Here is a 12,432-nt window from a genome sequence, read left to right as displayed (position 1 = left end):
TTGATTTAGGACATGACAGGGGAGTCAGCTGGACTTATGGGGCTTGGCCCTCAGTTTCAGCTACAACAGAGGCAGCACTGGACACAGACCAAATGTGGGGCTCCAGCTGAGTATTGCATACCAATAATCAGGCAGACCATTCGACAGGCTGAACATAAAGCCTAAAATTATCGCCCAAGAATCATAATTCAGTCCATGTGCTAGGATAAATGGCTTCCATAAGATCATTTGCTTTCCTGTTAAGACAAAGTGATCTCCGTGGTGATGATGTTTTTTCATTCCAAATCGTTACTTGCATCAGCCGTGTGGCAAAAAAACTGAATAGTACTTGAGTATGATGAAGCTTCTTGTTAAAGAACAACTTATAATGCTAAAAATAAAATTTTGTGCTGTTCAGACTTTTTGTAACATACAGTGCTGTTCAAAAGTTTGGGGTCGCCCAGACAATTTCAGGTTTTCCATGGAAACTCACACTTTTATTCATGTGCTAACATAATTGCACAAGGGTTTTCTAATCATCAATTATCCTTTCAACATGATTAGCTAACACAATGTAGCATTAGAACACAGGAGTGATGGTTGCTGGAAATGTTCCTCTGGACCCCTATGTAGATATTCCATTAAAAATCAGCTGTTTCCAGCTAGAATAGTCATTTACCACATTAACAATGTCTAGACTGTATCTCTGATCAATTTAATGTTATCTTCATTGAAAAAAACTGCGTTTCTTTAAAAAATAAGGACATTTCTAAGTGACCCCAAACTTATGAACAATAGTGTACCTTTCATTTACTTTTTAGGGCGTGCACATGCTGGATTTGACTGACATTTCCCTTATTCCTTGAGCTTTGCCACACCTGTTAAATCTTGAGTATACTCCCTTGCGGATGCACACAGACAGTGGCAGACACCACAGAGTTGTGATTGTACTACTTTCTAGTCTGAGCGTAACTCCTTGCTTTAAGTGGGACAACATCCCAGCGGAGTTCGATGATCACAAACAAAGCCTAACCCACGCATTGACAGAATTCAAAATAGCTCCTCTGCAGGGAGTTTAGATGTAATAAACATCTCTGTTTTTTTTTTTTTTTTGTTGTTGTTTGTTTTTTATGATTGCCCCATTATTTCAAATGGAAATAGTCTAGGATTGACCAGATGTAGATGAGAAGCCTTGGGATTTTTACTAAAACTTTAAGCTGCAATGAGTCAGACTTTTAAAAATAAGCAAAATTACTATAATTAATATAAAAATGGACAACAATTTATGGAGTTGGTACCCAACTGTATTTTCTCTCACTACTACTAATCAGTTATTTTGTTCCACTGCCCCCAAGAGGCTGAAAATGCATTAATGCAGCTTTAAAACACAGATTAGCATTCGGTTTATTGATGCTTTGTAGAGTATAAGCTTTCAAAGATGGAATATAACAGGTTAAAATGATGTAAAATCAGTCCCATGGAAACATACTATGATCTGTATTTAGATTTTTTGTTGCACCAGCATGAGGGCTGAGCGTGTACATGCACACATAAATACATGATCCCAATGAGTGAAAATGTGAAGAGCAAAGCAAAACAAGAGCCTCAGAAAAATGGAAACACCAAGCACAAGAAAAGATAAATCTTGTGGAGCGTTCATCTGACAGAGTTTAGGCATGTCTGTGAATAATATCCCTGCCAGGATCGAAAGCCAAACAAGGCAGATGTGTGGGGACCAAAACAGAGCAGGAGAATTAGCTTTTTGCATGTAACAACCCAGATTTTCCCTCAGCAAGTCATGAATTTAGCCTGTGATAATGAAATGCACATACTTAGAGATAAGATACCGCTTTGAAAATGGCTCTGATAATGATTTCAATTAATTTCACTCTTTGCTATTGCTGTTATTTTTTTTTCTCCCCCAGCAGCGTTTAGGATTAAAGCGTTTATATAAAGATGTTTAAACCAGTGAAATGGTGAGCATAAATCCTGGTGAGCTGTAAGCATTGTCAGAGGACGAGAGGGAGGAAGGAGAGGGCGAGTGAGTGATGATCTTTATCTAGATTGCTGTGGGTGCGCGTTGTGTGTACGTGAGCGTGTGTGTGTATGTCAGATGAGTCATCCTCAACCTTAAACACCCCCCTGTAATCACAACATCAACACAGCACAACACGCTTGTTGCTGGCACAAACACATTCCCACACCGATCTGACTGTGGATGGGGATGTGAGCACATGTACTTCCATACAAGTGTGTGTGTGTGTGTGTGTGTGTGTGTGTGTGTGTGTAGCGAATAGTTTTGGCGATGACAGTTCTGTTATTGTTACAGTTTGGGTTTGCTTCAGGGATTATCTAATGCTGTTTTCACCCAGCAGAATCTCCTCTTTATCACTCTAAACACTGGAAAAGATTCAAATTAACTTGTGCGCTTTTCCCTGTGTGTAAAATTTGAGCCTGTTCTCACTCCCAACTTGGACACTTTGTCAGGACCACTTGGCATCACATTTTAATGCACTGGGTGCCCTTAAGCATCATTTTTCAAAGTGCAGGGTAGTCCGACACACCAAAGAATTCCCTGAACATCAGAAACAGACACAATGAGGCAATAGCCAAATGTTCTCTGCTGGTGTCGTCACCGTCGCTCCCTTTCAGACAACAAGAAGTTTGCCCTGTAGCACGTGCTTAATGTTAGGAAAACATCTATTTGAATCCAAACCATTGTCTTTCCTTAACTTAAGCAAGTAGCTTCAGTGCCTAAACTTAACCAAACAGTGGTTTCAAACTAAACTTACATAAAAAAAAAGAAGACTACAGGTGAAATAATAACAAGAAAAGCACTCAGAGAGCACAGTACTCAGCCAAGGCTGCTGAGTCGTTGTATAATTTCCGACGGATAAGTCCCGAAAAGTCTGCACCAGGCAGCTGATGTAGTGTTCAATTGTTGTCATAGCTACAGTGATGCTATCTCGTAATGATACAGAAATCTTTAACAAATCCGTGGATCAAGCCTATAAGCTGCATCATTGCCAAAATCTAACCACTTGGTCCTTGTGTCATTTCTGACCTTTCCTGAAAATTTCATCCAGATCCATTGGTCCAGTTTTGAGTAATGTTGCGAATGGACAGACAAACAGGCGAATAAACATACACTGATCATCACATAACTTCACCATCTTCCTTGGCTGAGTAATGATCCTAGAGGGGACATAAGCCCCAGCAACCAAGGTGAAAGTCCAAAACTCATATAGATCTATCAGCAGGTGGCATCAATGCCAAAAAGGAGTCAAAATGTAATCAAATTTAGCATAGCAATGGCAAGACTTCCAGTTTACATTCCCTAAAGCCAGAGGGGAATTGTGCCAAAAGAAAAAACTGTAGATATGATTGATCAACTGTTTAGTCCTCTGAATAGGGCTCTAACAATGTCAGAGTTTCACTACACAAAAGAGTTTGTGAAGGCAGTAATATAGTGCTAAATTCCACTCAAAGTAAAAGTCTAGGGAGGTGGAGAGAGAGAGTCTGTCATGATTACTGTGCTGCATGTTGTTATGTTGCGTGTCAACCAGATAGCTACTGGAGCTGGAATATGTACGATATTGTTACTATCAATAGTTCCGTAATCACCACTACCAAGTATATAGAGACACCTCTGTTTTATAGTGGAAGAAATCTGTGAACTTTTCACTGCAGATGATGGAAGAAAAGAAAAGCGTTAAGTACTCACATTTAAGAAAAATATGGAAACAGTTGTTGAATGTTTGACATTTCTACTAGAAAAGTGGCTGAAATAAAACACCACAATAAAGTAGTGGTTGAAGCGTCTGAGATAGTTACTGTCGGTAGTTAAAAGGCTGCCATCTTCCCACTTAAATCAACTTAAATTGCCTACTGTGGGGTACACAACGGTGAATTTATGCACTGCATGTAAGTGTATCTCATAAAAATGCTACTCAGCCCGAATCCGTGGGTAAACTGATTTTAAGTGTGTTTAAACTGCACTGTATCCTCTTTCTGGGGCCTGGCTGACAAAAACAGTAGACACTGTTCTGATGGTGCTGAGAGCTGTATAGCTCATGTACGTGTGCGTATATATGTGAATGCATGAGTGTGTCTGACCAGACCAGGCCTGTCTGCTGTTGTGAAGAGGTTGTGTGTTTGTTGTGGAGATGTGGCGCTGCTCAGAGTGGACGGTGAAGAGAGCCATGAGAGGAAGACGTCCGCTGATTAGGGTTGAACTTCTACTCTACTTTACTTATCGCACACATGCAGATAGACGCACTGTTGCTCAGATAGCAGGTGGTTAGTTTATTAGCCTCTCTCAGCCTCTTGGCAGCTCGCACATGCATGTCTTTAGGCATTTGTATCACTGAATGTGTGTTGTGTGTGCATGTTTACATTCATGCCAGTTTGGGTACACCAATCCTTGCAAATACTTAATCACACATGTGCATATTTGCGAGTATGTTATCAGGGCTGCTTCGGATCCTCTTGAGGTTTGGATGGTGTGGAGTGTGTCTGGACTGAAGGGCCGATGTTGAAGCTGTTGTGATTAGGAAGAAGCAGCAACAGTCGCCAAGAGACAGCACGGCAAACACACACTTATAGCCTAGGTGATTTGACAACACTGTCTCACACCAAAATGTGCAATAGCTACATTGATTCACAGCACAAAAAAAACACGTTACATTCAAAATATAGGCTGTTAAACTGTGAGATTGCAACATTTTTCTTTTTTGCCTTTTGTTTCCCATATTGGTCTGTCACATTAGTCCTGAGTGTCATGTTATATGACCCACATAAGAAAAGCAACAAAGTCTATTTGAGGAAGTTGGAGGCTGTTACAGGATTTTCTCGCTGGAAACTGAGGTTTGAGTCCCACGAGGTCCTGGTGGTTTGTGGTGCTTTTACTCACCTTTTACTTGCTGTTTTCCTTTGTTTATGCTACAAAAACATGTTGTCAAGTTTAGGCACCAATACTACTTGGTTGGGTTTGGAAAAGATCATAATTTGGGTTAAAATATACACGTGCAAGTGCTTTTCATTTGTTGTTTATTTTTAATTTCTCATTCCGTGTTCTCTGTTGCTGTTTTCTGTAATTTTCTGTGAGCTTTTATGCTATAAAATACTAAATTAAATCTTGGCACCAAAACAACTTGGTTATATTTAGAAAAAGATCACAGTTTGGGTTTAAATCCATCCACGCACTCACTTGTCAGTTCCTGTTTACTTTAGTTTTGTGTCACAATTTTTGTAATTTTCAGTCAGTTATGTGCTTATCCAGGTTGTTTTCTCCTGACTAGATCTTTGCTTGTGTTGTAGCTACTCTCAGATGTATGTCACTTTGTATAATAGCCAAATGAAATTGTAGAATTGTAGTCACTGTCTGCTTTTCTGTATGCTACAAAGTTGCTTAATGTCGTTTTGGTACCAAAATAACTTTGTTACATTTAGAAAAAGATCATATTTGGCCTAAAAATACACCAATGCTGATGCTCTTCAAGTGCTGTTTACTTTTGTTTTTCATCACTGTTTGCTTTTCTGTACACTACAAAAACACTTGCGTAGATTAGGTACCAAAAGTACTTTGTTAGGTTTAGGAAAACATCATGGTTTTAGTTTTTATTATGCCTTTAATATGCAAATACGCAAAGCTCAGGTTATTTTCTATTTTGCTCAAGTGACCCCATGAATAGCCCTTGAAAACAGAAGCAAACCACAATATTACAGTATTTTTTATTTTTATTTTTTGTGACAGTAATATATTTTGTGCTGTCGACCAATTTGGCAATTACACATTTTTTAGTAAGACTGCGCTAGCTGACTGCTTTAACCTTTATTCATCCAGGGCAGCTTTTCAAAATGCCTCATTTCCCCCCTAACGTCACATCCTCACTGTGACAGTCACATCTGAGAGCTGCTTTTGTCAAAAATCTGCACTATCCCTTTAACTGCATCCTTTCCCAGTGCATCACGAACCACCTAATGTAGATGAAAACATGCAGTCGCTAACAGCAGTAACTAATTTTTATGTGCCTTTGAGGTCAAAGGTTGTAAGTGGAGTTTAGATTTTACATCAACAGAAAAAAAAAACCCATAAAGGCTGTAAAATGACACTTCTGTGGCAGCAGTAATTTGTTTGGACTGGAGATAAACACAGACATTTTTATGCAATCTGGGACAGAAGAACAAAGGATGCATTTTCCGCTCGACGCTCTCAGAGGAAACTTTTCATCAAGCGACTCCTCTACTGGACCGAAATATCTCAGTTCTATATGCTGATGAGTCTCAGGCTATAAATCAAGCTGTCCTCTGAAAATGTCTCTCGGTGGCCCTGACAGGGCTGATCAAAGAAAGCGTTTCACCTTTCATATGTCAAATCATCTCGGATCACAGATTTCGGTGTCAGCAGTAAAGCATTGTCACAGCTGTTGCGGCCTCCCCTTTAATAATCAGCTGGCTTCAGTTTCAACTTGGACTGCGCCATTTGACATGCTGGAGCAGAACTGGAGAGTGTTCTGGCACCTCAGAGCAGCGACTTTATTTAAAAACTGTCTGTTTAGCTTTTGCGTGGACAGAGGGGAGGTTGTTCCCGTCGGGCCGCTCTCTTCTCAGAGGTCTCCGGGGGGGAACCAGAAATAATGACCCGCGACCTCAGAGGCAGATGATGGAGTTTGTGGGACGGCTCTCTGACGTCAAAAAAAATCTCGATAAAGCGTCCCTGTTTACTCAGCTGACTGGCTGAAGACAGAGCCGGCAAATGGAAGTGGAACGAGAGAAAATGATGAAGGCAGAAAATAAAAATGGCGTAGACAAAGGTGCAGAAATGTAAATTCACTGACAAAAAGCAGAGCTAGGGAGCAAAATAGCCAGACAGAATGGAAAGGAGGTGGGAGGAGCAGAAGATGAAAGAGAAAGTGGCTATGATTCAATTGACCCTCTTAGGGACTTGAATGTGACTGAACTTAGTATGTCCACTTTGATCATGAAAGATGGTGCAAATCGCTGCAATATGGACATTGGAAATGAAAGAAGAAGTTGCAGTGATGATGGAAGGTGGTAGAGAGAGGTCACATACTAGCTCAGGGCCCAGGAGAGAGGGAGTATGAGAGAGGAGAAGGGGTTAAGGCTGGAGGAGGGAGTACTGCATATATGAAAAAAAGAAGAGAGAATAAAAAGGGCAAACTAAGGAAAAAGAGACAGGGTTGGAAAAAGCATATAATGTCCTACATGAGCAAAAATACTGTCATTTTACTTACTGTATATTGCAGTTAAATAGAACTAAATCACTTAAAGGTCTAGAAGAGCTAAAGCAACAAGGAGCTTCTACACTGTTCCAAGGTGAAACATACTGAGTTCATTAATAGAGAAAGAACTTTGTTGGAGCTGAGTTTTACGACTTCAAAAAGCTAAAGGACAGAGTTCAAACCATATTGTTTTAAGTGGAAAAATTGGAAATTAGAAAATGCACAAAGTAAAGCCAGATTTTTGTTCTTGGCCGAGTAAGCACTCGCTGGTAACGGCTCCAAAACTTCCAATGCCAAAATTTTGATGCTTGTGGAACGCAATCAACACTTGTATTAATTACCCAACGTGATCTGAAGTACATTATGTCAATAAAAGCTTAACAAAGTTACTGACTCTGTGATCAAACACTATGCAAGCTGTCAAGGAGATTAAAGTTAGGTACTTCAACCTTTGAAAAGACAATTCCAATGTCCAGGGAAGAAGAGGAGCAAACGATGCATGCGTGTACTTGGACGTTACTGGTCAGGATTGTTAATACAAGCTTTGTCAGTCACTTACAGCTGGGCTAAGTTACTGCTGGCGCAACTCGAACATTTCTTTTCTTAGACCGCTTCACAGTTAATGCATTCAAATGGCGAACCACAGGAAGGTTTTTATTGGGAATGAGTCACAAAAAATTAATTGTATTTGGTATTATTGGGAATACAATTGCTTTAGAGGTCCAGGGAGCTAAACTGAAACTGGTGTTGGCTAAAATGTAAGAAACCATCTGTCATGTTAATTAAGAGTCACACAAGTAAAGGATGGAAGTAGCATGAAGTTGTTGTAGTGCCGCAAAAACCTCTTAAGGAAGATGCTGGGATCAATAACGTGTGTGAGTTGGGCAACAGAAACTGATGTTTTTTTATTCTGTTTGCCACCAGCAGTCAGAGGTGTAGAGATATTTGTTTAAGGGCACCTATGATGCTTGCAAGCGCACATGGTTTAGTTGTGTTTATGTAACCACTGTTCCTGCGCCAACATACATTAGTCAACTATAACTGAGAACAGAGAATAATGAGAACACTACACAGGAGTCAGTGAAACACCTGGTATTAGACAGTACCATGGTTGGAGTGGGTTGTAATTAGTGTGGCATTAAGCAATGTAGGTGAATAAACACAAATGGTCTGCACTTTGAAGGATTACATTTACTTATTCGGGCCTTGAAAAAATGAAACTGTAATCGAAACTTCCTTTTTGACAAAATGTTGACATGCAGGCAGATATCAAGCTCATTCAACAGTTGACATACAAAAACGTAGACAAGCCAGCTATTGTGGATGCAGCACAAGCTGCCTAAGTTAAACAGGACATTTTTTTTTAATGTTTCTTTGCAAATGCATCACAAATAAAGAAGCCATCAGAAAGAATTATAAATGACAGAACATGCTGCCTTTACATCTGTGCTACTTAATGGTACCTGGGAACAAAACATAAATGATTTCACTGTGATGCTCAAAGGCAAGTTTAAGGGTACAATGTTTATTTTTGAGTTGACACAGTGAATCGGTTGATGAGCCTTAAATGCCACTAAAAGTGGAAGCATTCCAATTGTTTTTTATTGGTTCTATTGCATGACATACGCTTTAATGATGAATGGATCATCAAGCACTTGAAAACAAAGTATCTGAGTTTCGACTGGATTATTCTAACTGCAAATCTATTGTTTCATCGTCATCGTTCATGCTGTTCCAGCGGTAATTACATATATGCTGGCAGTTTACATCTCTCTCTTCTCAACATGACCACAATCTTTCATTAACATTAAAGTTGCTCTAATCAATATTTTCATCATAACAAAGAAAAAAAATGACTATGTATGATATGGAAAGTACTCTGACCTTGTACCAAGCTGCTCTCACATCAGTTTACCATTTGGGCATCCTTCAGTTCAATGTTGTGGTTTGTATGACTTTTAATATTTTGGTGGTACAACATCATTTTCAGCTACAGCCTAAAGAAGTTTTCAACACAGCATCAAATGAAAAAATCAGAAATTAGCTAGTGGCTTGTTTGGGTGCTGAATCCCTAGAGGTTCTTCTCATAATCTAGTGGAGACCAAAACAAAGCAAAAATGAGAATTGATGTTAGATTTACATATATCAGATGGACACAAACATGTTTCAAATTGAATGTTAATATTGTTCTGTGTCTGCTTTATGTATAAAGCTGAAGAATCAATAAACAAGACACTTCACATACAAAAGCTGTGTGACCTACATTAACTTCACTACAGCAGTTATGTTTTATTTCTACAACTTTTCTTGGAAAGCAGTCACAAACAATGCTGTCCTGCTATTAGAGGTACCAGATCAAAAAAACATGGTCACACAGTTTTGGAAAGCAATGGCAAACAAGCTCATATATCAGTTGTTTTCTAGGACTTGTTGGCTAAACTTGATCTTTGAACAGTAGCACATTCCATGATCAAAAGCTAAAAGTCTGCTCTTTTAGATCAATTCATCTTCTGATCTTTAAATCCTCACAACACTTTAACTACTGGGAATGAATCAATGGCAAAAAACGAGTGAAGGCATCCACAGATATTCCCTTTAAAGCTTCGGAACAAAGCATGTTCACAGTGCTCTGTCATCTGCTTTTTGCCTTCTTTGCATAATCCTTGCAGGCTGCCATCTGTAGCTTTAACATGGTTCTCACGCCACACAGGGACCTTTCTGGGGTTTTCCCTGTCTCCCCAACTCAGGGCACTGCCTCCCTCTATCCTTCCGTCCATCACTGTAGCCCTTCAGGCGAGGAGACTATCTCCAGAGGTCAGCTTAGATTTAATTCATTCAGATCCGTGGTCCTAAGGGTCGACTGGGAGGTGCAGCAGCCCGTTATGAAGTGAGCCATCACTCATACGCCGTCTCCTCTCCACTTCCCCTTCTCCTTTTGCCTGCTCTGTCATTCTCTCCTGTTTCTCCCGTGGCCAAATTTATCTATTCCTGTCTCTGTCTCCCTCTTCTGTGCTTTTCCACCCTCCTCTCCTTCTCCCAGTGCCCCAGTCCTTCAGCTGCTATCTCTATCTATACCAGCACATCAAAACAAACTATAACTCAAGAAGGACCACCGCAGCCTCCCACCAGTTCCCATAAAAGACGCAGGCAACGGGGAAGAGAGGAGATGGCAAAGGATGAGGACAGGGAGGGAGTGGGAGGGAGCAAATGGCCAGATAACACTGACATAATCAGAGAAAATGAGAGCAATGGCAGGAGAGTGGACATGGGAGGGTGGGCAGGGAGGGAGGTGAGAGGCGTGAGATCCTGCCGCAGAGTTATGCAAAAATTAGAAAATGGAGCACATCAAATAGACGTGGAACTCCAGAAAAAGGGGCGAAGAGGGAGAGATGGAAGGTGTGGAGGGGATAAAAGAGAGGGAGAAGTGACTGACTCAGGAGGGAGTTGATTAGTGGACTGGAGCTGGGGAGAAAATTCCTGCACAGCCAGGGAACCACAGAGGGGGAAGGAAAGAAAGGCAAAGAAGAGGCTTGGATGAGGGGAAGGAGGGCCAGGGGAAAATGCAGAAAGTGAGATGAAAGAGCAAACTAAGGAAGAGTTGAAAGGAAGAGAGGATGAGAGTATTGGCAGACAGTAATTTAAGGCTGGTCATCGGGGAGTTAAGAGAAAGGGAGCGGGGTGGAGGGCGGGGGCGGTTGCTGCAAAAATAAGCATGCATACATATATATACACACACACACACACACAGCGTAGACAGTGCTTTACTCTTGCAATAAAAGTAGAGTGATCTAATGCAGAGCTGCCCTCAGACAAAGCACAGCCATCCCCATGTGTCAACCAGGAAGTGTAACCAGGCACACAAGCAAACAACACCCAAAACTCGGCAAACCTGGTTCTCACTATCACCCCATAGCATGCATTCGGTAACACATAGCTCAACATGGAATCATTTTTTCTTCCCTTTAACTCCCGAATGAAAGCACATTTTCAGTTTTAAACGTACTGAAACTCTGCAGAGATGGATGCAAGACAGAGGCTAAGACACGCTGACTGAACATAGGGCTCTGCATTGGCACATGGTGTTGTGTGCTCTTGTTATCTCAGTTCTGCGCATATTGTGATTTCTGTAAGAAAATCAGGCAGGTGGAGCTGGTCCAGGGTGTAGTGAATCCATTCTGCTACATCGGGCTCGACTTAGTTTTCTGCTGCTGAGGAAAAGAGTCGTCTGTTGCTTTGCTTTGTTTTTTTAGTTTGGGTTTTTTTTTGGTTCTTTTTGGCTGCTTGAGATATAGCACACAGAGGCAAAGTTAGGTCACCTGACGTTTTTTGGCAGATTTTTGTGTGAAAATTGTGAAAGAGACAATTTTTAAGTGGATGACTATGCAGATACAGACTGCATGTTAGTACCAGGTGTAGAAGGAGTCACAGCTTTGAGGCCAGACACTCGATTCAGACATTACCAGCCCATCAAATGGCTGTTATCAGCTGTTACAACACCCATACATACCACCAGTGGCACTGTGCTGCACATACTAGCAGACCACAAGGTACGTTATCATCCATCACTGATGAACAGAGAGTAACCTAGATTATACAGGTGACCTCTTGCAGTCATGGAGTGCATGTTGCATATAAAAAATAGAGCTGTGCAACATGTGGTAAACATAGCAAAAGCATGTGTTTATATTTCTAAACTTAAATAAATAAAATGAAACTTCAATATTAAAAAAAGGTTATCAAGTCCAGTAGAAGGTGGAAGGTATCTGTCGAAATCTATGGCCGTGACAATATCCAAAATGGATGGGCAGTGCTCCAAACTTCCTCTAATGTACTTAATGTCACTGATTAGCATCCTATCAGCCACACCAGCAATGAGGCTCATGGGAGAGTCAGACTTTTGCTCTGCCAGTTTTTGTCCAGTCTGAAATATTTCAGCAATACCTACACTAATTGGAATGTTTTTTTTTCCTCTGGTAGTCCTAATTGTCTGCATTTTTCTTCTTTAGTGGTACTCAAAGCAAACTGCCAACCATTCGCTAAGTTAACAACCCGTTCTACAGAAACGCCTGTGACTTTTCTTATGATGGCACTAGGGAGTGTTTGGTGAAATGTCTCATCAAGTACATGGATTTTGGTACAGGGAGTAGACATCATGCAGACAATACAGACATTTGCTGTAATTTCAAAGCTATGCAATGATGTGTTCAGG

The 12,432-nt window shown here is 40.7% G+C and overlaps 1 protein-coding gene across 14 annotated transcripts in view; it reads right to left on the bottom strand.

Annotated features, from left to right (window-relative positions):
- The window catches only part of cacna1g (calcium channel, voltage-dependent, T type, alpha 1G subunit), a 321,585-nt gene that overhangs the window by 269,103 nt on the left and 40,050 nt on the right, over positions 1 to 12,432 (bottom strand). The gene's annotated exons all lie outside the window — the stretch shown is intronic.

This window comes from Amphiprion ocellaris, chromosome 18, assembly GCF_022539595.1.
Source record: "Amphiprion ocellaris isolate individual 3 ecotype Okinawa chromosome 18, ASM2253959v1, whole genome shotgun sequence".
Taxonomy (NCBI): Eukaryota; Metazoa; Chordata; class Actinopteri; family Pomacentridae; genus Amphiprion; species Amphiprion ocellaris.
This window is presented reverse-complemented; position numbering and strand designations above follow the sequence as displayed.